Raw genomic sequence first — 22,583 nt, forward strand, 5'->3', positions numbered from 1 at the left:
TAGGCTTTCTATGGCCCACTATCTGAGAGAGAGAGATGGCACGCTTAGGACTGGCACACAAGCCCAAAGGCCAATATTAATCTCCCACTGATTGATTTATTGATTTTTTCAGGTAGAATTTAGAACCGAAATAAAGCAAAAAAAAAAAAAATGGGCTTTCTATGGCCCACTGAGTGAGTGATGATGCACACAGGAGTCAGGAGTGGCACACAAGCCCTGAGGCCAATATTTTTCTCCCACTGATTGATGTAGTGATTTTTTCAGGTAGATTTTAGAACCAAAATCAAGCAAAAAAATAAATAGGCTTTCTATGGCCCACTGAGTGAGTGATGATGCACACAGGAGTCAAGAGTGGCACACAAGCCCTGAGGCCAATATTTTTCTCCCACTGATTGATGTAGTGATTTTTTCAGGTAGATTTTATAACCCAAATCAAGCAAAAAAATAAATAGGCTTTCTATGGCCCACTGAGTGAGAGATGACACAGACAGGGTTGGCACTCTAGCAGAAATGTCAATCTTAATCTCCCACAAAAAAAAAAAACAGGGAGTGTCCTTCAATTACTATCTCCCTGCAGTAATCTCAGCCAGGTATGGCAGGCAGCAATAAGGAGTGGACTGATGCACAAATTAAATAAAAAGTGTGTACAAACCAAAAAGATAGCTGTGCAGAAAGGAAGGAACAAGAGGATTTGTGCTTTGAAAAAAGCAGTTGGTTTGCACAGCGGCGTACACATAGCAATGCAGCTATCAGGGAGCCTTCTAGGGCAGCCCAATGAGCTACAGCGCTGAGGGGGAAAAAAAAAAATGTAGCTTCCACTGTCCCTGCACACCGAAGGTGGTGTTGGGCAGTGGAAATCGCTACAGCACAAGCGGTTTGGTGGTTAATGGACCCTGCCTAACGCTATCCCTGCTTCTGACGAAGCGGCAGCAACCTCTCCCTAAGCTCAGATCAGCAGCAGTAACATGGCGGTCGGCGGGAACTCCCCTTTATAGCCCCTGTGACGCCGCAGACAGCAAGCCAATCACTGCAATGCCCTTCTCTAAGATGGTGGGGACCAGGACCTATGTCATCACGCTGCCCACACTCTGCGTTTACCTTCATTGGCTGAGAAATGGCGCTTTTCGCGTCATTGAAATGCGACTTTGGCGCGAAAGTCGCGTACCGCATGGCCGACCCCGCACAGGGGTCGGATCGGGTTTCATGAAACCCGACTTTGCCAAAAGTCGGCGACTTTTGAAAATGAACGATCCGTTTCGCTCAACCCTATACACCAATAAATGTCCACGGCGGTCGGGAAAACGATCACGTCTAGTAACCATTGGGGGAGGTTCACTAGACACAGCGGCATTTTCCTCAAAACTGTCCTTTAAAGGGACAATCCTGTTTGACTCATCCACTCTAACAGTCGAGCTTTGTGTGGATTCAGGAGCAGAGGGAAATTTCATGTCCTCTGCTTTTGCTCTGCACCACGCTGTACCAATTGTAATGCTCGCCAAACCTGTAACTGTTAGAGTTGTGAATGGGTTGACACTTCCACAGCAAATCACACACCAGACTGTTCCATTCTCGTTGTTCATGTCCCCTTCCCACCAGGAGATTATTTTCCTTCTTGTCCTTCCCGAGGGAATGGATGAGATTTTACTGGGAATACCCTGGCTCCGTTTCCACTCCCCACATATTGAGTGGTCCTCAGGGAGAATATTGGGTTGGAGTGAGTCTTGTATGGGCAGGTGTGTGAGTGAGTGTGTACAGGTTTCTACTACCGAGATACCCGCAGACCTTTCTTCTCTTCCCAAGTGCTACTGGGGTTATGCAGATGTATTCTCTAAAAAGGCTGCAGAGACTCTACCGCCTCATCGCCCCTACGACTGTCCTATTGATCTCTTGCCTGGGGCGGAACCTCCTCGGGGAAGGGTATATCCCCTCTCTCTCCCTGAGACGAAGGCTATGTCTCAATACATCTAGGAGAATTTGGCAAGAGGGTTCATTAGGAAGTCAGTGTCTCCTGTGTCCTTGCATTGATTACAGGGGTCTTAATGCCATCACCATTAAAAGTAAGTACCCGTTGCCCCTGATTTCTGAGCTCTTTGACAGGCTAAGGGGAGCAAGGGTATTCACCAAACTGGATCTGCGGGGTGCCTACAACCTGATTCGCATCCGTGAGGGGGACGAATGGAAAACGGCTTTTAATACCAGGGATGGGCACTATGAGTATCTGGTGATGCCCTTCGGGCTCTGTAATGCCCCAACCATTTTTCAGGACTTTGTCATCGATATCTTCCGGGATATGCTTTCCACCTCGGTCGTAGTCTATCTGGATGATATTCTCATCTTCTCTCCAGATATTGACTCCCACCGGAGAGATGTTGGCAGAGTCTTCAAACTCTTACGGGCGAATTCCCTTTATGCAAAGTTGGAGAAATGTATGTTTGAGCAGGAGTCTTTACCTTTCCTGGGCTATATCATCTCTTCCCAGGGATTGGCTATGGATCCTGCCAAACTACAGGCTGTGATGGACTGGCAAGAACCCCATTCTCTTAAAGCTGTGCAGCGCTTTATGGGGTTCATAAATTACTATCGCCAGTTCATTCCCCACTTCTTAACTTTGGTAGCTCCCTTGGTATCCATCACCAAGAACGGAGCGAATCCCAAATTGTGGCTGGAAGAGGTATCCAAGGCCTTCACTTCTATAAAGTCTCATTTTGCTAGCGCTCCCATCTTGCATCATCCCGATATGGATAAGCCATTCCTAATGGAGGTGGATGCCTCATCCGTTGGTGCTGGAGCAGTCCTCTATCAAAAGGATGCTCAAGGTCGGAAGCATCCATGCTTCTTCTTCTCAAAGACCTTCACACCAGCGGAGAGAAATTACTCCATCGGGGACAGGGAGTTGCTAGCAATGAAGTTGTCCTTTTTGGAGTGGAGACATCTTTTGGAAGGTGCTCGGTTTCCCTTCCAAGTCTTCATGGACCACAAAAATTTGGTCTATTTGCGTACAGCTCAGCGGCTGAATTCTCGTCAGGCCAGATGGTCTTTGTTCTTCTCCCGGTTCCACTTCACTCTCCATTATCTCGCCGGGGAGAAGAACATTTGTGCTGATGCTCTCTCTCGCTCCCTTGTGTCAACTGAGGAGGAGGAAGAGGAGCCTCGGCTTATTGTCCCTTCAGAGAGTCTGAGAACCGTAGTCCCGGTTTTGCTAGAGTCTGTGCCTCCGGGTAAGACTTTTGTTCCCATCAATTTGTGTCCGGAGGTTCTCTCTTGGGCTCATTCGTCCAGAGTGGGTGGACACTTTGGGGCAAAGAGGACATCTGAGTTGCTGTCGAGAATGTACTGGTGGCCACATATTGTTCGTGACGTCAGAAGACTATGTTCGGGCATGTGTCTCCTGTGCCAAAAATAAGTCTCTCCGACAACAGCCAGCTGGATTGCTATATCCTCTGTCGGTGGCAGACAGGCCCTGAGAGATGGTCGGGATGGACTTTGTGGTGGGTTTGCCCAAGTTACGTGGCTGTACCGTCATTTGGGTAATCACCGACCATTTTTCAAAAATGGTGCATTTAGTGCCACTTCCTTGGCTAACTTCTGCACGGGCCTTGGCAGCGTTGTTTGTTAAACATATCTTCCGCCTTCACGGTATGCCTGAAAAAATTGTCAGTGATCGGGGTCCCCAGTTTGCGTCTCGGTTCTGGAGAGAGCTTTGTCATCTTCTCAGTATTGAGTTAAATCTCTCTTCTGCCTATCATCCCAAGACGAATGGGTTGGTAGAGAGAGCCAACCAGACCTTAGTCACATATCTGCGACATTTTGTCTCTGCTAGGCAAGATGACTGGGCATCTTTGCTATCGTGGGCGGAGTTTGCTCTGAACAACGCTGTAGCCAACTCCACTGGACAGACTCCATTCCTCCTTAACTATGGTCAGCATCCGCGGGTACCTGTGCCCATGTCCGTGTCTTCCACCGATTCCAGGGTGGCAGACTGGGCTGTGGAGGCACGGCACATTTGGGATCGCACTCAGGATGCCATTCGGGCTTCCAAGGAGAGAATGAGGTCCTCCGCCGATGCACATCGGCGCCCCGCTCCGACCTTTGCTCCTGGCGACTTAGTGTGGCTCTCCACCCGTAACATCAGGCTGCGAGTTGAGTCCACTAAGTTTGCACCTCGCTACTTGGGTCCTTTTAAGGTCCTCAAACAGGTTAATCCTGTGGTCTACCATTTAGCCCTTCCGCCTCGCCTAGGTATCACCAACACCTTTCATGTGTCCCTTTTGAAGCCCGTATACATGTCCCGGTTTTCCGAGTCATCTGCTGGGACATCGGGTTCATTTACAGACGATTACGAGGTGAATGCCATTCTGGGGTACAAGGTGGTACGTGGCAAAAAATTTTATCTGGTGGATTGGAAGGACTGTGGTCCTGAGGACCGGTCTTGGAAGCCTGCTGAGCACATTCAGTCTCCGCAGCTCATTGCTGCCTTCGAGCGTAGCGGGGTCCAGGGAGGGGGGCCCTAGGGGGGGGTGATGTTAAGGGTCGAGTTCCCGCTTCTGCACAGGGGGAATCTCAGGCCGTTTCTCCTGTGGTCTCCCATTTTTCTCCTGCCGCAGTGGAACCTGCTCAGCGGAGACGTCGGTCCTTGCGTCTGGCTCAGTCTCACTCTGTGCTTAGGCTTGCTGTTCCTTTTCCAGCTTTTGCCATTAAAGCCAGTGCTGAGCAGCAGCACTGCCTTAATCCCTGCTTTTTCCCTTCTGAGCATGCCCAGGGTGAGATCTCCCATTGGAGATCGAGGGTCACATGCTCAGATGCTGCAGCGGTTCCCATTGGTCCTCCTGGAAGGTCCTGAAGGTGCTAACTTCTGTGGCAGCTTCCCATTGGTCCTTTATTGGAAGATCCTGAACGTGCTGCAGCTATATAAGCTTCGCATTGTCACACGGCCATGCGCTAGTGTACAATTGTATACGTGTGTTTGTTGTGAGTGCAAGTCGTTCATTAAATTCCCCTACCTATTGTATGACTGTTCGCATAAGGTGTATGGCTGCTATCTAGCACCCGACTATCTTCTCAACGTGTTACACATAAATCAGCGTCTATTGCTGTGACCACCAGTGCAGCGCCACGCACCTGTAGTGCGCTTCCTAACCCACGTCCGGGTGCTTATTGGTGTCTGCCAGCACGGCACAGTTCGCACTTCGGTGCTCTAACTATACCTAACACACCCAGTTGCGGTGTTGTGCGCAAGTAGTCTGAACGGAGTCTTGGGTTTGAGTTCGCTGACTTCTTGTTTGCACTCATTAGTGCGGTATTGCAGACCTGTGGCTTTACAGGGTTCGCTTCCACCGCTATATAGCGCTGCCATTTACTAGCAGCAGGTTTTCACCTGCACGGTGGACCCCGGACTGCGAACGCACCAATATTATTTCACCATATACTTGGTGCGTTCCGCCAGTCCTAACAGTTTATATGTGTGTGCTGATGTTTACAAATGTGCATTTGTGTGTACTTGTGTGTGTTTATAAGTGTGAATTTGTTTTAATTCTGGGCATCTGTAAGGGTGCATTTGTGTGTGCATCTATAAGTGTGTATGTGTATCTATAAGTGTGCATTTGTGTGTAATTGTGCGTGTCTATAATCGTGTTTTTGTGAGTGTCTATAATGTGTATGTGTGTCTATAACTGCATTTGTGTGTGTCTATAATTATCTATTTGTGTGTCTATAAGTGTGTATTTTTTGGTAATGTGTTTGTATTTGCATATGTGTCAAAAAGTATGTATTTGTGTATGCTTCTGTGTATCTATAAGTGTGTTTTTGTGTGTGTCTATAATGTGTATGTGTGTCTATACACTATGTTCCTAATTATTATGCAGATGACATTTTTCTCGGATTTTCCTAAATGGTCGGTGCAAATGACAGTCAGTCTAATAAAAGTCATCACCCGTTAGAGTATACATTGAATTTTATAGAAGAAACCTCCCAGTGATAACAGTATAATCTCCAAAATGAATAAAAACTCAAAATACACTGTTCCAAATTATTAGGCACAGTAGAATTTCTAAACATTTGATATGTTTTAAAGAAATGAAAATGCTCATTTGTGGAATTTGCAGCATTAGGAGGTCACATTCACTGAACAAAAAAGCTATTTAACTCCAAAACCTCCTAACAGGCCAAGTTACATGTTAACATAGGACCCCTTCTTTGATATCTCCTTCACAATTCTTGCATTCTTGAGTTTTTGGAGAGTTTCTGCTTGTATGTCTTTGCATGAAGTCAGAATAGCTTCCCAGAGCTGCTGTTTTGATGTGAACTGCCTCCCACCCTCATAGATCTTGTGATGGATGATACTCCAAAGGTTTTCTATAGGGTTGAGGTCAGGGGAAGATGGTGGCCACACCATGAGTTTATCTCCTTTTAAGCCCATAGCAGCCAATGACTCAGAGGTATTATTTGCAGCATGAGATGGGGCATTGTCATGCATGAAGATGATTTTGCTCCTGAAGGCACGTTTCTGCTTTTAGACCATAGAAGAAAGTTGTCAGTCAGAAACGCTATTTACTTTAAAGAGGTCATTTTCACATCTTCAGGAACCTTAAAGGGCCCCACCAACTGTTTCCCCATGATTCCGGCCCAAAACATGATTTCTCCACCTCCTTGCTGACGTCGCAGCCTTGTTGCGACATGGTGGCCATCCACCAACCATTCACTACTCCATCCATCTGGACCATCCAGGGTTGCTCGTCACTCATCAGTAGACAAGACTGTTTGAAAATTAGTCTTCATGTATGTCTGGGACCACTGCAACCATTTCTGCTCATGAACACTCTTTAGGGGTGGCCGAATAGTAGGTTTATGCACCACAGCAAGCCTTTGAAGGATCATACACCTTGAGGTTTGAGGGACTTCAGAGGCAACAACAGATTAAAATAACTGTTTGCTGCTTTCTAATGGTATTTTGGCAGCTGCTCTCTTAATCCAATTAATTTGTCTGGCAGAAACCTTCCTCATTATGCCTTTATCTGCATGAACTCTGTCTGTGCTCTGTTTCAGTCACAAATCTCTTCACAGTATGATGATCACAAAGTTTTTGTGAAGTATCTAATTTTTTCATACCTTGTCCATGGCATTGCACTATTTAACACTTTTCAGCAGCAGAGAGATCCTTTTTATTTCTCATATTGCTTGAAACCTTTGGCATGCTTAATAATGTGGAACATCATTTTTAAGTAGTTTTCCTTTAAAAAGAATCACCTTGAAAACTAATTATCACATGTGTTTAAGATTTAATTTAGTTATCTATTGAGCCTTGAGACACAAAACCATCCACGAGTTTATTTGAAAAACAAAACAATCAAATCTTTATGACACTTAAATCCAATTTGCATAATAATTTGGAACACAGTGTAAGTGTGCATTTGTGCATAATTGTTTGTGTCTATAGGTGTTTATTTGTGTCTCTATAAGTGTGCACTTATGTGTGTCAATATGTGTGTCTATAAGTGTGTATTTGTGTGTATGTGTATAGGGTAAGTGTTTATGTGTCTATAAGTGTGTGCCTGCAACTGTGGATTTGTTAGTGAGTATGTGTGTGTCTATAAGTGTGTATGTGTCTATACAGGTCCATTTGTGTCTATAAGCGTGTTTCTGGGTGCTTGTGTAATACAGGTACACGGGTGCAGTGACACAGACGCGTAGAACAAGGGTTAAACAGTTATTCACTTTATCTAAACAGGAATAACCTCCTCACAGGGAGAAAACAAGGGGAAATACAGTTAAGGGGCTGTGGTTAAACAAGGTAACAGTTATTCAGGGTAGCAGTCTATCAGTTTCACTTATCGTGACTCGGTCGTCCATTTCTCTCTCAGAGTCCGATGGCTGTATGGCTGCCAAGTGTTAGGGGTCGAGTTCCCGCCTCTGCACAGGGGAATCTCGAGCCATCTCCGCTGCAGTCTCCCATTCTTCTCCTGCTGCAGTAGAGCCTGCTCAGCTGAGGCGTTGGTCCCAGCATCTCGCTCAGTCTGATACTGTGCAAAGGGATACTGATGCCTTTCCAGCTTCTGCCATTGTAGCCATTTCTGGTCAGCAGTGAGCAGACGTCATTGGGACTAAGTCCTACTTTTCCCCTTCTAAGCATGCCCAGGGTAAGATATCTCATTGGAGATCATGGGTCACATGCTCAGGTACTGCAGCAACTCCCAATGGTCCTCTAGGAAGGTCCTGAAGTTGCTCAAGTTCTGTGACAGCCTCCCATTGATCTTTCTGGGAAGGTCCTGAAGTTGCTGCAGCTATGAAAGGTTTGCATGACCGCACTGCCATGCGCTAGTATCAATCTATGTTATGTGCTTTGCGCCAGTGTGGTCTTGTGTGTATGTATTTAGGGACCTGGCTAAAATTAGCCACTAGAATACCGGCACCTCCGGTGAGGAGTTTTGTGTGTATGCATTCAGGGTCCCAGCTGAAAAAAGCCCCTAGTATACCGGCACCTCCGGTGAGGAGTTTGTGTGTGTGCAAGACCACTGACTGCTATCAGCTCAGCAGTTAGCTGTGTACTCCTGTGAGTCTAACAGGGCACAGTGCTTTCTTTTGTCGGTGACTCTGTGAAGTAACAGAGTTCGCTTATACCACCATATAGTGCCATTTGCTAACAGCTGGTTCCTTCTGCACGATGGACCCCGGGCTGCGAACGCACCAATAACTTCATCTATTTACTCGGTGCGTTCCGCTAGCTCTAACACCGAGTGAGGCCTGTGCTGAGTCTTCAGTCCTCCCTGCCTAACAAATGGTCCTACTTCTGGTGGCAGCGGGTGTTCACGGGTTTCGCCCGCTAAGCCCCAAGTCCAGTGCACTGCAGAGCCAAAGCGTGAATCTCTGCACAAGTCTCTACTAAGCTTGTGCTCCCCTGCACACCTATCGATACTTGGATACCTGCACCACAATGTCTCACTTGACGCTCATCTCTCGGTACACCTGCTGTGCCTGCCCAAAGTTTCTGTCCTGCTGTTTAACTCCATCTGCAGCGTGCAGCAGGTCTCTGCTCTCTTCCCTCCAGTGGGAATCCTTTGACTCTTCCCACACTACAACCCCTTCCCTTCCTCTCAGTCACCACACTCTCTGCAGGTCATCTGTCCCCTCCATCCAGCAGTTCCGGACCCTGTGACCTGTCAGCAGCCACAGCTCGGTCTTCTTACTTACACTTGTGTCTATAGATGTGTATTTGTGTGTGTGTCTGTTTATGTGTGTCTATAAGTGTGCATTTGTGGGTGTCTGTAAGAGTGCAATTGCATGTGTCCATAACTGTGCATTTGCGTGTGTCTATCAGTTCGTATATGGGTGTGCTTGTGTGTGTCCATAAGTGTGTATTTATGTATCTTTTCCTATGCTTATGTGTTTTTGAATTTTTGCAGGGAAATTTATGGAAACATGTTTTACTATATAAGACATATGTGTACTGCGCATAAAATAGTTCTACAAGCCAACTGTTGAAAGTTATCAAAATAAATTTTATGATTTTTAACATTCTGAAGATCACACATGAATTACCCAAATTATAGTATATTTTGCAGAAAATCTAACGTTCTCTCCTTCAACACTTGGATTTCTTATCTGCTTGTCATTATAATGCCCTTTTCCGCAACCCTGTCAACACTTATTTTTTCCCCAATGATCGGTAGCATAGTAACACTTTTTATGAATATTAAACATGCTGATGCTACAGCACTTTATTAAGGTGAGAGGAAAGGTGGGAAAATATGCAATCCTTTTTACATGGAGACAATTTCAGTAGATGCATGTCAGATGACACACTCCTAAGAAAGCAGTTACATTCTCAAAGCATTTGTTCTTAAGGCTTTAACATGCAAAGGACTGCTGTGCGGTATAAAAAGCATTGGAATGGAAAATGAGGTATAATTTAGCCTGCTGCTGAAAGGTTAATTCCATGTACTACAATTGCAATCTCTGCACTGAAAACATAGGTCACTTTTAAAATATGCCCACAATCTATTTTTAACTCTTAATGAGATTCTCATTTACAGTTCATAATAACATTTGACTTCCTATCACATCATCCCTTGCCAACTGAGAAAATTATGTATATGAGCCTATTTCTATTCATGCAGCATGAAGAATGCTCCCATAATACCAATGTTCAATGTACATATAGTAGGGGATGTACCTGCTTCATGTTAACTCTTTGCGTGGATATACTATAATTATCTTAGACTGGTCTTAGATGGTAGACTCTCGCCTACCATCGAATCTTTCAAAAAGAACCTGAAGACCCACCTCTTCCGACAAGCCTACAACCTGCAGTAACCACCGATTGACCAAACCGCTGCACGGCCAGCTCTACCCTCACCTACTGTATCCTCACCCATCCCTTGTAGATTGTGAGCCCTCGCGGGCAGGGTCCTCTCTCCTCCTGTACCAGTTGTGACTTGTATTGTTCAAGATTATTGTACTTGTTTTATTATGTATACCCCTCCTTACATGTAAAGTGCCATGGAATAAATGGCGCTATAATAATAAATAATAATAATAATAATAATCTTGGTCCATAAGTAACAAATGCTTATCCTAAATGAGCTGTAGCTTCATTCACCATTAAACAAAGTAGTGGACTCTCTTAATACAATTATGTGCTTGTAAACTTATCTAGCACAAGCAGTAAACTCAAATACAACTTATGCGTATGGTAGAGCAAAGCTTACTTTCACAATCATAATTGCAGTTAGAAATTAATTGTTAGAAGCAAACAAACCTTAAAGGGAACCTGTAAGGACCTCTTATGCTTTTAAACTGCCACATGACCTTTTAGATGTTTATTCATGGGTTTCAGTAATATACTTATTGTTTAATGGAACTGAAATTATTGGAGAAAAAAAACCTATTGATGTACAGTACCATGCTGTGTGCTAATGATTAGAAACAAGCAAATAGAATAAACAAAAAGCACTTTCTACATTTAGGCTATGTGCACACGTCAGGATATCTTGCAGAAATTTCCTGACAAAAACCGGACATTTCTGCCAGAAATCCGCACGCGTTTTTTTGCGCGTATTTTGCGCATTTTTTATGTGTTTTTTGTGCGGATTTTTTGCGTTTTTTTCCCGGACACTCCAATTTAATGGGAAATCCGCAAAAAATCCACAAAAATAATAAATATGCTACTTCTTTTTGCGGAATGCGTTTTTTTTGCGGAAAAAAACGCAAACATGTGCACAAAACATGCAGAATGCATTCTAAATGATAGGATGCATATTGTTTGTGTTTTTTAATCGATTTTATAGCGTTTTTATCGGGAAACTCCGCAAAAAATACGCAACTAGGGTTGAGCGACTTTTACTTTTATAGGATTGGGTCAGGTTTCACGAAACCCGACTTTTTCAAAAGTCGGGTCGAGTGAAATCGGCCGATCCTATAAAAAACTCGGGGTCGGGGTCGGCCGAAACTCGAAACCCAATGCAGTGCATTGGGCTTCTAATGGTTCCCAGGGTCTGAAGGAGAGGAAACTCTCCTTCAGGCCCTGCGATCCATATATAAGTGTAAAATAAAGAATTAAAATAAAAAATATTGCTATACTCACCCTCTGACGCGCCCTGGTACTAACCGGGAACCTTCCTTCCTTCGAATCAGCGCTTGCAGGACCTTGCGGTGACGTCGCGGTTTGTGATTGGTCGCGCGGCCGCCCATGTGACCGCTCGTGCGACCAATCACAAGCCGCGACGTCACCGCGACGTCACGCAAGGTCCTGCAAGCGCTGATTCTTAGGAAGGAAGGCTGCCGGAAAGAAGCAGGGCGCGTCCGAGGGTGAGTATATACCTAATAGGAATATTCTCACCCTTGGACGCGCCCTGCTTTTTTCCGGCAGCCTTCCTTCCTAAGAATCAGCGCTTGCAGGACCTTGCGTGACGTCGCGGTGACGTCGCGGCTTGTGATTGGTCGCGCGAGCGGTCACATGGGCGGCCACGCGACCAATCACAAGCCGCGACGTCACCGCGACGTCACCGCAAGGTCCTGCAAGTGCTGATTCGAAGGAAGGAAGGTTCCTGGTTAGTACCAGGGCACGTCAGAGGGTGAGTATAGCGATATTTTTTATTTTAATTCTTTATTTTACACTTAAATATGGATTCCGATACCAATTTCCGATATTGCAAACATATCGGAACTCGGGATCGGAATTCCGATACCAGATTCAGAAGATCGCCACTTCATGGCCGACCCCACACAGGGGTCGGGTCGGGTTTCATGAAACCCGACTTTGCCAAAAGTCGGTGACTTCTGAAAATGGCCAACCCGTTTCGCTCAACCCTATATGCAACGTGTGCACATAGCCTTACAGGCCAAAAAAAAAAGTGTAAACTCTCCCAATATGTAGTAATACAGTTGCCAAAAGTGGAGTACTCCAACAATACCACAAACAACAAAAGCAAAGGAGTAACGAAAAAAGCACTAAATAGTAAAATACAAAAATATCCTTTATTAATTGGTCACATATTCTAGAACACCCGATGCGTTTGAATAGGGCCACCATCTAGTGTATATATATATATATATATATATATATATATATAATATATGTGCTTCTCACAGAATTAGAATATCATCAAAAAGTTAATTTATTTCAGTTCATTAATACAAGAAGTGAAACTCATATATTATATAGCGTCATTACAAACAGTCATCTATTTCAAGTGTTTTATTTCTGTTAGTGTTGATGATTATGGCTTAGAGTCAATGAAAACCCCAAAATCATTATCTCAGTAAGTTAGAATCATTAAATTAGAATAATTAACAAAAACATCTGTAAAGGCTTACTAAGCATTCAAAAAGGTTCCTTAGTCTGTTTCAGTAGGCTCCACAGTCATGGGGAAGACGGCTGACTTGACAGATGTCCAGAAGGCAGTCATTGACACACTCCACAGGGAGGGTAAGCTGTTGTGAATTCTGTTGTTAAGCTCCCTCCTGTGGTCATGAATGGTACTTTGGCTGGTTCTGTCCATGGGCTTCCTCTGGTGGTTGTGAGTGGGGCTGCGGCTTCTGAGGTTCCTTCCACAGGTGACGAGGTTAATTCGTTAGCTGGCTGCTCTATTTAACTCCACCTAGATCATTGCTCCATGCCACCTGTCAATGTTCCAGTATTGGTCTAGTTCGCTCCTGGATCGTTCTTGTGACCTGTCTTCCCAGCAGAAGCTAAGTACCTGCTTGTTTTTCTCTGTTTGCTATTTTTTCTGTCCAGCTTGCTATTTTGATTTTTGTCTTGCTTGCTGGAAGCTCTGGGACGCAGAGGGAGCGCCTCCGCACCGTGAGTCGGTGCGGAGGGTCTTTTTGCGCCCTCTGCATGGTCTTTTTGTAGTTTTTTGTGCTGACCGCAAAGTTACCTTTCCTATCCTCTGTCTGTTCAGTAAGTCGGGCCTCACTTTGCTAAATCTATTTCATCTCTGTGTTTGTAATTTTCATCTTAACTCACAGTCATTATATGTGGGGGGCTTCCTGTTCCTTTGGGGAATTTCTCTGAGGCAAGGTAGGCTTTATTTTTCTATCTTTAGGGCTAGCTAGTTCCTTAGGCTGTGACGAGTTGCATAGGGAGCGTTAGGAGCAATCCACGGCTATTTCTAGTGTGTGTGATAGGATTAGGGATTGCGGTCAGCAGAGTTCCCACGTCTCAGAGCTTGTCCTGTATTATTAGTAACTATCAGGTCATTCCGTGTGCTCTTAACCACCAGGTCCATTATTGTCCTCACCACCAGGTCATAACAGTAAGCCACAAAAGGTCATTGCTATAGAAGCTGGCTGTTCACAGAGTGCTGTATCCAAGCATATTAATGGAAAGTTGAGTGGAAGAAATAAGTGTGATAGAAGCAGGTGCAGAATCAACCAAGATATCTGCAGCCTTGAAAAGATTGTTAAGAAAAGGCTATTCAAAAATTTGTATTAGATTCACAAGGAGTGGACTGCTGCTGGAGTCATTGCTTCAAGAGCCACCACACACAGACATATCCAGGACATGGGCTACAAGTGTCACATTCCTTGTGTCAAGCTACTCATGACCAATAGACAATGCCAGAAAAGTCTTACTTGGGCCAAGGAGAAAAAGAACTGGACCGTTGCTCAGTGGTCCAAGGTGCTGTTTTCAGAAGAAAGTAAATTTTGCATTTTATTTGGAAATCAAGGTCCTGGAATATGGAGAAAGAATGGAAAGGCACACAATCCAAGCTGCTTGAGGTCTATTGTGAAGTTTCCACAATCAGTGATGGTGTGGGGAGCCATGTCATCTGCTGGTGTTGGTCCACTGAGTTTTATTAAGACCAAAGTCAGCGCAGCCGTCTACCAGGAAATTTTAGAGCACTTCATGGTTCACTCTGCTGACAAGCTTTTTGGAGATGGAAATGTAATTCTCCAGCAGGACTTAGCACCAGTCCACACTTTCAAAAGTACCAATACCTGGTTTAAAAACAACAGTATCATTCTTGCCAACTGTAGATCAGAATAGAAGATTCATAAGTAGATGCTTCTGGAGCATAGATACCGTATATACTCGGGTAAAAGCTGACCCGAGTATAAGCCGACCCCCCTAATTTTGCCACAAAAAACTGGGAAAACTTATTGACTCGAGTATAAGCCTAGGGTGGAAAATGCAGCAGCTACCGGTGAATTTCAAAAATAAAAATAGATGCTCCATACCGTTCATTATTGCCCCAAAGGAGGTTCCATATAAAGCTGTGCCATATATAATGCTCCATACCGTTGACTATTGCCCCATAGATGATGCTTTTGGGAAAAATTGTGCTAAAATTTTAGGGATCTACCTTCACCTATAAACCCTTGTGCAAATGATTACATTGCAACAAATAAAAAAATAAATTTTTACCAGTAAAATGTTTTATTTCTACATCCCAATGTCCATTTGTGGGTTAAAAATACTTAATACACACCTACAGTTATATGAAAAAGTTTGGGCACCCCTATTAATCTTAAGCTTAATGTTTTATAAAAATTGTTTTTTTTGCAACAGCTATTTCAGTTTCATATATCTAATAACTGGTGTACACAGTAATGTTTCTGCCTTGAAATTAGGTTTATTGTACTAACAGAAAATGTGCAATCTGCATTGAAACAAAAGGTGCATAAGTATGGGCACCCTTATCATTTTCTTGTTTTAAATACTTCTACCTACTTTTTACTGACTTACTAAAGCACAATTTTTGGTTCTCTAACCTCATTGAGCTTTGAACTTCATAGCCAGGTGTATGCAATCATGAGAAAAGCTACTTAAAGTGGCCACTTGCAAGTTGTCCTCCTGTTTGAATCTCCTCTGAAGAGTGGCATCATGGGCTTCTCAAAACAACTGTCTAATGATCTGAAAACAAAGATTATTCAACATAGTTGTTCAGGGGAAGGATACAAAAAGCTGTCTCAGAGATTTAACCTGTCAATTTCCACTGTGAGGAACATAGTATGGAAATGGAAGAACACAGGTACAGTTCTTGTTAAGGCCAGAAGTGGCAGGCCAAGAAAAACATCAGAAAGGCAGAGAAGAAAAATGATGAGATCAGTCAAGGACAATCCTCAGACCACCTCCAGAGAGCTGCAGCATCAACTTGCTGCAGATGGTGTCACTGTGCATCGGTCAACTATACAACGCACTTTGCACAAGGAGAAGCTGTATGGGAGAGTGATGCGAAAGAAGCCGTTTCTGCAAGCACGCCACAAACAGAGTCGGCTGAGGTATGCAAAAGCACATTTGGAGAAGCCAATTTCTTTTTGGAAGAAGGTCCTGTGGACTCATGAAACCAAGATTGAGTTGTTTGGTCATACAAAAAGGCGTTATGCATGCTGCCAAAAAACACAGCATTCCATGAAAAACACTTGCTACCCACAGTAAAATTTGGTGGAGGTTCCATCATGCTTTGGGGCTGTGTGGCCAATGCCGGCACCGGGAATCTTGTTAAAGTTGAGGGACGCATTGATTCCTCTCAGTATCAGCAGATTCATGACAATAATTTTCATGAATCAGTGACAAAGTTGAAAATACGCAGTGGATGGATCTTTCAGCAAGTAAATGATCCAAAACACCGCTCCAAATCTACTCAGGCATTCATGCAGAGGAACAATTGCACTGTTCTGGAATGGACATCCCAGTCCCCAGACCTGAATATCAGTGAACATCTGTGGGATCATTTGAAGAGGGCTGTCCATGCTCGGCGACCATCAAACTTAACTGAACTGGAATTGTTTTGTAAAGAGGAATGGTCAAAAATACCTTCATCCAGGATTCAGCAACTCATTGAAAGCTACAGGAAGCGACTAAGGCTGTTATTTTTGCAAAAGGAGGATCTACTAAATATTAATGTCACTTTTCTGGTGGGGTGCCCATACTTATGCACCTGTAAAATTTTGTTTGAATGCAGACTGCACATTTTCTGTTAGTACAAAAAACCTCATTTCAAGGCAGAAACATTACTGGCAAATGAGCTTTAATGGGGATAAATGTAAGGTCATGCACTTGGGTAGAAGTAATAAGATGTATAATTATGTGCTTAATTCTAAAACTCTGGGCAAAACCGTCAATGAAAAAGACCTGGGTGTATGGGTGGATGATAAACTCATATTCAGTGGCCAGTGTCAGGCAGCTGCTACAAAGGCAAATAAGATAATGGGATGCATTAAAAGAGGCATAGATGCTCATGAGGAGAACATAATTTTACCTCTATACAAGTCACTAGTTCAACCACACTTAGAATACTGTGCACAGTTCTGGTCTCCGGTGTATAAGAAAGACATAGCTGAACTAGAGCGGGTGCAGAGAAGAGCGACCAAGGTTATTAGAGGACTGGGGGGTCTGCAATATCAAGATAGGTTATTACACTTGGGGCTATTTAGTTTGGAAAAATGAAGACTAAGGGGTGATCTTATGTTAATGTATAAATATATGAGGGGACAGTACAAAGACCTTTCTGATGATCTTTTTAATCATAGACCTGAAACCGGGACAAGGGGGCATCCTCTGCGTTTGGAGGAAAAAAGGTTTAAGCATAATAACAGACGCGGATTCTTTACTGTAAGAGCAGTGAGACTATGGAACTCTCTGCCGTATGATGTTGTAATGAGGGATTCATTACTTAAATTTAAGAGGGGACTGGATGCCTTTCTGGAAAAGTATAATGTTACAGGGTATATACACTAGATTCCTTGATAGGGCGTTGATCCAGGGAACTAGTCTGATTGCCGTATGTGGAGTCGGGAAGGAATTTTTTTCCCCAATGTGGAGCTTACTCTTTGCCACATGGGTTTTTTTTGCCTTCCTCTGGATCAACATGTTAGGGCATGTTAGGTTAGGCTATGGGTTGAACTAGATGGACCTATAGTCTTCCTTCAACCTTAATAACTATGTAACTATGTAACTACTGTGTCCAACAGTTATTAGATATATGAAACGGAAATAGCTTTTGCAAAAAAAAACAATTTTTATAAAACATTATGCTTAAGATTAATAGGGGTGCCCAAACTTTTTCATATAACTGTATATAAATTCCTTAAGCAGTGAAGTAGTATGCGGTCACTTGTTTGGAATTCCGCTGTTTTGGCACCTCGGAGGCTCAGCTATTGGAGCCTTGAATCTGTTCAAATAGAATCTACATTCTAAAAGCCAAGAAGAGCTGCTTCCCATCTGATCCCTACCGTGTGTTCAAACAATAGTGTAAAATCACATGTGGGGTACTGCCACATTCAGCAAAAATTGCATAACAAACTATGTGGTCCATTTTTATCAATTACCCATTGTGGAAATTATAAACGTAAAAACGTAAATATTTTTTTCACGTTTAAAAGTTATAAAATTTTGTGAATAACATGTAGGTTAAAAATGCTCAGTACATCCCCAGATTAATTCCTTGAGGGGTCTGTTAGGGTTGGCGGAAGGCATCGAATATATTTATTAAGTGAGATTGGTGCATTCGCAACCCGGGATCCACCGTGCAGGAAAGAACCTGCTGCTAAGTGAATGGCGGCACTATATGGCGGTATGAACCAGCTCTGTAAGCTTCACAGAGCAGCTGAGAAGGCAAGGCTCTGTGCCCTGTTAGACTTTCACAGAAGCACAGGCTAATCACCCAAATGAGAGCAGTCAGTGGTCATGCATGCAAACAAAACTCCTCGCCGGAGTTGCCAGCATTCTAGGGGCTTATTTCAGCCGGGTCCCTGAAGACACACAAACACAAACTCCTTGCCGGAGGTGCCAGCATTCTAGGGGCTTATTTCAGCCGGGTCCCTGAACACATGCAAACACATGACCACACTGGCGCAAAGCACATAACATAAGAAGATACTAGCGCATGGCCGTGAGGCCATGCGAGCCTTAAATAGTTGCAGCACGTACAGGACCTTTCAAAGAAGGACCAATGGAGTTGCTGCAGTACCTGAGCATGTGACCCTAGATCTCCACTGAGAGATATTGCTCTGGGCATGCTCAGTGTGTGCAAAGCAGGACTTAGTCCCAGAAAAGCCTCCTCGCCGCAGATCAGTGCAGGGTACAATAGCAGAGCCTGGAGAGGCAGCAGTAACCCTTTGCACAGTATCAGTCTCAGTGAGACACTGGGAGCGACATCTCTGCTGAGCAGGCTCCACTGTGGCCGATGCAGAAGGGGAGACCGCAGCAGACATGGATCAAGATTCCCCCTGTGCAGCAGAGGAAACTCGACTCCTAACAGGGTCTAGTTTCCATAATAGGGTCACTTGTGGGAAATTTCTGCTGTTTTGGCATGTCAGGGGCTCTGGAAATGCGACATGGCATTCACAATCTATTTCAGAAGCACCTACAAGTTCAAAAATCTCAACACCCCCTAGATGAATTACTTGATGGGTCTCGATTAAAAAATGGAGTCACTTGTGAGGGTTTCTGCTGTTTTGGAATTTCAAGGGCTCTTTAGATGAGTTATGGTGTCTGCAATTTATTCCAGCCAAATTTGCATTCCAAATACCACATGTCGCTTCTTCCCTTTTTGACTACATGTGGGGCTAAAGTAACATTTTTGTGAAAAAAATGAAAATTTTCAATATGACATCCTAGGGTTATCAAATTATGTATAGTATCTGTGAGTTCAAAATGCTGACTATACCCCTTGATAAAATCGTTGAGGGTTGTAGTTTCCCAAATATGGTCATTTGTGTTTTTTTTTCTGTTTGGGCGCCTTAGGGGCCGTGCAAATACGGCATAGTGCCCATAATCTATTTCAGACAAATTTGTGTTCTAAAATTCAAATGGTGCACCTTCCCTTCCAAGCTCTGTCAAACAGAACTTTCTGCCCACATGTTGGGTATCAGCACTCTCAGAAGAAATTTGGAAACAAATTGTGAGGTCCATTTAATATATTGCAAAGTGAAAAAAATTGGGCTAAAGCAACATTTTCGAGTAAAAATTATCATTTTTTATTCATTTGACTTTGTATTAATTCCTGTGTATCACCTGAGGGATTAAAAAAAAATCTTGACATCAGTTTTAAAGTATTTGAGGGGTGCAGTTTTTTAAAATGCTATTTCTTTTGGTGAGTTTTCAATATATAGGCCCCGCACTGTCCATTTAAATCTGAATAGGCCAATAAAGAAACAGGTTTTATACATTTTGTTAAGAAATTAGAAATTGATACTAAACTTTTAACCCTTGTAACAACCTGACAAAATGGAATGACATTTGGAAAAGGATGCAGATATCACATATGCATATGGGAAATTGTGTTACTTAATTGTTTTGTACAGCATGACTAAATAATTTATGAAAATAAAGATTGAAAGTTTCAAAATGGCAAATTTAACATTTTTGCCAAAATTCTGATAGTTTCAAAAATAAACATAAATGTACCACTAACATAAAGTACAGTATGTCATGAAAAGACAATCTCAGAATCACTGTGATGTATTGAAGCATTCCAGAGATATTATCACAAGAAGTGACAGGTCAGATTTAAAAATTTTGGCAGGGTCATTAGATATCGGTTTCCCTGGTAATTCAAATGATACCAGAATGTCTTGAATGTGACAAATATATAACTAATCGAAATCTTTCTCTACAATATAATGTGCAGAATATGTTTCCAATATATAATATTTTTATATACTTATCCATTAGATAAATATAATTATTTTGTTATGACTGGACTGAAAGGAACACCATAAATAAAATATAACAGGAATAATATATATTTCAACTGACCTGGTAAACCGTTGATAAGTAATCAGGGAAGTTTAAAAATAAATAAGGTGTGATCTCTGTGTCCCTGTATTAAACCAATATTTCAGAGACATTTACAATGTTTTTTTTTGCGGCATGAATGCTGACTTCGCCTCTTTTAATATATTCATGAAGCCATTTCCATTCGAATGCAATTATAAATTACTGGGAAACTCCTTCCTTTCTATACAAGGGAACAATTTCCACTTAAATTATACAGTTTATTTTGCAGGGTCTAATTAAAAAGGCTTCTTGACAGACATCAAATTCCCATAATCACAAAGACTTTCTGTCATCAAGCCGCATATAGATGATTACATTGACTTCATTGGTCTATTATATTTTAAAAATAATCCAGTACATTTTGTAGGAATGTATATTAGCTCTATTAAAGAGCAAAACTGATCTTGGCTGTATATGAATGAGGGAGAAATGAACATACTGAACTGCATGACTTTTTAGTGCAGTCAAACTGCTGCATACACACTATTATCATCAACGGAATGCAAAACGAGAGGTAAATACATCTGCAATAATAACTACGGTATTTGTTTTATTCTCCTCACTTGGATTTTTGTGAGTTCTGTTTAACATATCTTATAGCCTTCTTCTACATCTAAATGATTCTCAAATAAATTTATTTTTTGACCCAATCTCAATGTCATCTTAAAAAACAAACAAAATTGCAGTCTACACAGGCTCACATTTGCCATTAGGCACCTCAGGTCCAGTTCCTAGGGTGTCAGTCATTTGAGGGTGATGCCAAATACAAGAGTTTCTTTTTATTACACATGCTACTGTTACTTCCCCTCTATTGGTGTTGGTGGCACAGTATAGGAAAGAGTAGCAGTTGTAGCTCAGAGGTGGTGAGAACCGGAGTGTAGCTTTGCTCTGATTGGTGGACCAGCAGCTAGTACGCTATTACTTTACCATTTGGAGCATACAACTCTGATACCACTGAAGCATAAACACCACTAAGGAGTGAAGAAGAGAATCAAGTGCGTGTTACAAACGCATGCCACTTTTTATCATCTGGTCTAGCTCTTCATACCCTCATCACCAACAATCATTTACTGAATCATAAGGAAGAGCTTATTAGGGGTGGTCATTAGCACAGTAGAAGTGTTTATTTGAAGTCCTCACACTGTATTATGGGCCACATGATGTTTGATGTGCCTATAGTAGTCTCCATACTGTGTAATGGTCCCCATAGGAGTCCCAACACTGTATTATAGCAACCACAGTAATCCCTGAGGTTAATTGCAGTCCCTACAGTTGTCCCCATACTGTATGTTGGCTTCCACAGGAGCCCCACAATATATGATGTTCCCTCAGTAGCCCCCACGATATATGATGTCCACACAGATTAGTCTTCACTGTATGATGGCTCCAACATTGCATGATGGCCATCCACAGAAGAGCCCACACTCTAGCATGACTCCAATAGTAGTCGCCACACTTTATCATGGTCCACACCATAGTCCCCGCACTGTATGATGGCCCCCACATTAGCTCCCAAACTGTATGATGACTCCCATAGAAGCCCTCATACTTTAAACACAAAGAAAAACCCTATGTTTATGGAATTAAGTAAAGGCAAAAACTCAATGCACAATAAAGACCACAACCCCTACAAGTGAAATAAAGAAAAAAAAGGGAGTTCTGGCAGTATATAGTAATGAGGACCTCAAACGTGCGAAGGGGTAGCAGGTCGGGGTCCTCATTACTATATACTGCCAGTAAGTAATAGCTTGTCCAATACCCTTGTACTATGTGCATGTGACATCCATTGCAGCTTCTGCACTGTTGGCACTTTATTCCCAAATATACTTATAATCACACTGCTGCTATTATGACTCGGTATGCAAATGGTGTGGCTTGGCACTAGTGGCATTTTGCTTTATATACATATACTATGATTATATGCTGCTAGTACCATTCCATACGGGAATTAAGTTTATTAATAAATAATTCATTAACCGGTCTTTTGCAATAAGAATAACCTCTTTTATCCACAATAGTCCTTAATTTTGTGGCTAATATTTTGAATACATCCATTTATATATAATAAGGGGCCATTGCAAATTTGTGCTTTTACTACTGGTTAATAATAAGGCTAATTTGGATTCCCCCATTCCTGGTTCGGCAGTGTTATTCTGTATAAAATTGTAATATTTATTTATTAATAAAATTGATACATTTGATGCTCATTTACTGCCCTTTTTTTACTTTACTTAGCTTGCAGGGGTTGTGGTCTTTAGAAGCCCCCATACTGTATGATGGTCAAAATAGTAGCACTTACATTGTATGATGGCACCAAAGTAGGTCCACATGATAATCCCACAATAGCCCTTACACTGTAACATGG

Source organism: Ranitomeya imitator, chromosome 1 (assembly GCF_032444005.1).
Source record: "Ranitomeya imitator isolate aRanImi1 chromosome 1, aRanImi1.pri, whole genome shotgun sequence".
In the NCBI taxonomy this organism is placed as follows: domain Eukaryota; kingdom Metazoa; phylum Chordata; class Amphibia; order Anura; family Dendrobatidae; genus Ranitomeya; species Ranitomeya imitator.